The sequence below is a fragment of the Miscanthus floridulus genome, chromosome 4 (assembly GCF_019320115.1).
Source record: "Miscanthus floridulus cultivar M001 chromosome 4, ASM1932011v1, whole genome shotgun sequence".
NCBI lineage: Eukaryota > Viridiplantae > Streptophyta > Magnoliopsida > Poales > Poaceae > Miscanthus > Miscanthus floridulus.
The window spans coordinates 78,470,720-78,474,430 of record NC_089583.1 but is presented as its reverse complement, the minus strand read 5'-3'; positions in this window follow the sequence as shown (position 1 = coordinate 78,474,430).

Genomic DNA, 3,711 nt, shown 5'->3' with positions numbered 1-3,711 from the left:
CTCACAAGGCTTCCCAAAATCTAAGGATCCCACAAACCTTCAAGGCGATGAGGTTAACTATGAGAAGTGGAATGCAAAGGCTAGAAACACCCTCTTTAGAGGCCATTGCAAAGATGTTTTTAACCATGTGTGGAACCACAAAGACGCCCATGCACTATGGTCGGACATTTGTGCGCTGCATGAGGGAACAAAGAGTGAGCGTGAGGGACGCTACTGCCTTGTTATGAAAAAACTTAATTCATTTGAGATGCTTTCTAGAGAAAGTGCTAATGAGATATATTTATGCTTGAATGTTCTTGTAGAGAAAGTCAATGGGCTTGGACTCACACAAATGCCACCCTCTGATGTTGTAAGAAAGATCTTGAGTGTCCTCCCCATTGATAAATACGGGCATATTGTGATGGTGCTTTATCAAGGTGATTTTTCCACCGCTACACCAACTCAAATATTAGGGAAGATCAATGCATATGAGATGTACATGCACATCAGACCACAAGATGGCTCTTCTTCCACCAAGAAGAAAGATTTAGCATTCAAGGCTAGCCAAGAGAAGAAGGGCAAAGCAAGAGTTGATCATGATAGCTCAAGTGATGATGAAATTGATGATGCAAGTCTTGCTCTCATGGTGAGAAGAACCACCAAGATGCTAAAGAAGCTCAACAAGAATGGTGTCAAGTTTGATGGCAAGAAGAAGAAATTCTTCACTAGCAATAGAAGGAAGCCCATCTTCGAAATGAATTGCTATAATTGTGGAGAACTTGGTCATCTAGCTCATCAATGCCCCAAACCCAAGAAAGACAAGTATAAGAAGTACAAGGGCAAGAAAGATAACTCAAGTGATGAAGATGATGATGAGAAGAAGAAGAACAAGCCATACAAGAAGAAGGATGGCAAGAAGAAGGAGTTTCACAAGAAGAAAAAGAATGGTAAGGCTTACATTGTTGGTGATTGACTTACGAATATTGAATCATCAAATAGCTCATCCGATGATGAAAGTGAGAATGAGAACGAGAAGGTGGCCGCTATTGTAATTGATTCTTCACTATCTTCATCGTCATCGCCGCCGTCATCCTCTACACACCTGTCTTATGGCCAAGGGTGAACGAAAGGTATAAAATGATGATGATAGTAGTGGTGATGATAATGCTAGCAATGATAATAGTGATAGTGATAAAAAGTTTGAATCACCTTCTTATGATGATCTTGTCAAGTTGCTAAATCAATATACTAAAATCATTAGAAAGATAAGAGCAAAAAATGAAAAGCTAGAATTTGAGGACTCACTCTTAGCTAAATATGAGCCAAAAAAACTAGTGTTGAGCTTAGAGAAGAAAATAAAATTATGTCATCCAAACTCAAGGAGCTCAAATCTTCTAAAAAGGAGCTTAAAGAAAAACATGATAAACTTGAGGGGATACATAATGAGCTCACCATTAGCTATAATTTGCTAAAAGAAGAGTACACCAATCTCAAGATTAATCATGACAATCTTGTTGTTTCTCATGAGTTATTATCCAATGAGCCACATGATGCTACTAATAATATTGTTAAGATTGATATAGCTACATCATGTGATGATTTGATTGTTGAGAGCATTAAGCAAGGTTCTAGTAGCAAAGGCAAGAAAGTGGTTGAGTCCGACAACTATGATGAGTATGTCAAGCTCAAGAATGAGAATGAAAAGCTCAAGAAAGATCTTGAAAAGCTCTCAACCACCAACACAATTGTGATAGAGAATCTTGACAATGATTGTGATATAGCTCTTGAAAATGAGATGCTTAAAGAAGAGAACAAGAGACTCAAGATGGAGAAAAATCATGATGAACTTAGAGAAGAAAACAAGAAGCTCAAGTTAGAGAAAGAACATCTCAAGACCGGTTTGAGCAAGTTCACAAGAGGCCAATATCTCCAAAGTGAGCTACTCATGAGCACCGTGATGAAGATGGATAGAAGTGGTATTGGGTACTTAGCAAATCAAGAGAAGAAGGATCAAGCTCAACATAAACAACAACACAAGTCAAAGCCTAAGCCAAAGAGATGTATTGAGTGTGGACAAGAAGGTCACTTTGCCCATGAGTGTCAAACTCCACCACCACAACCCTTGCCCAAGCATGCTAGACCCTTTGCCTTCAATGCTCATTACATGCTTAGAAAGGATTCTAGTAGAAAAATAAAAGTCATGTTCTTAGGTCCTCCCAACAAGAATAGACCTAAGAAAATTTGGGTTGTAAAGTCTCTAGTTGAGAAAGTCAAGGGCCCCCATCAAGTTTGGGTCCCTAATGAAAGGTCCTAATATGGCTAGAGGGGGGTGAATAGTCTATTTTAAAATCTACAAACCAACTAGAGCAATTTGATTAGTATGACAAATAGCAAAAAACAAACTTGCTCTAGCTCTACAAGGGTTGCAAGCCACCTATCCAACAATTCTAGTTACTATGATCACTAGACACACAATTTACTAAGTCACTACTCACTAAGAGCTCTCACAATTGTTACACTAAAGAGCTCCACTAGATGGACTTAAGTTACACCGCAAGCTCTCAATTCTAGCTACACTAAAGAGCTTGTTATAACTAGTTTGTGGGAATGTAAATGAGTAAGTAAGGTTATACCGCCGCATAGAGGAGTGAACCAATCACAAGATGAATAATAATTCAATCACTGGGAGGTTCACGTGCTTGCCAACACGCTACGTCCCTGTTGTGTCGACCAACACTTGGTGGTTCAGTGGTTAAGAGGTGTTGCACAAACCTCGTTCACACAATTGGACACCGCAAGAACCTATCCACAAGTGAGTAACTCAATGACACGAGCAATCCACTAGGGTTACCTTTCGGCGCTCCGCCGGGGAAGGTACAAGTCCCCTCATAATCACTGGAGATGGCAATGAATAATCACCAACTCGTGCCAATCCTCCTCCGCTGCTCCAAGCCATCTAGGTGGTGGCAACCACCAAGAGCAACAAGTGAATCCCATAGCAAAACACAAACACCAAGTGCCTCTAGATGCAATCACTTAAGCAACGCACTTGGATTCTCTCCCAATCTCACAAAGATGATGAATCAATGCTGGAGATGATTGGGAGGACTTTGGCTAAGCTTACAAGGTTGCTATGTCAATGCTATAACACCCTAGGTGTTTATCACTAGTTAAGCAATGGGTTTGAGCTCAAACATGACATGTTAAGTGGTGATGAAGGTGTCAAGGTCAAAGCTACAAGAGTGAGCTCCAACTGAAACTTGGACAACACACCTTTACTTACATGTGTACCCTTGTGAAGATTATGCAAGAGTAATGTCAAACATTCTTATTTTATGTACATTACATCAATATGCATCCATCTTGACCAGTGGAAAAGTTTCATGAAGTTTGAAATCAAGAAGTCACATGGAATGATAAGTTATAATCTTTCTTAGATTGCTTTATTAAGTGAATGGAATTATAGGTCATCAACCAAGCCATGCAACCTAGCTAAAAAAACTCTATTTACACTCATGAATAAAAGTTATGAAGGGTTCATGTTGAGCAAGTGGCCAGAAAATGCTTCAATAGATCAAAAAGGATAATTTAAGCTTTACCGTGATGCTACTTTGACTTGGTTTGAACTATGGCTTATAGTGCTTGTATGGAGTTGCACCTTAAATAAAGTTGTAGGTAACTTCATAAGCTTTTCAAAAAGTTATGATTCATGTTTGTAGGAGGTCTAGAACT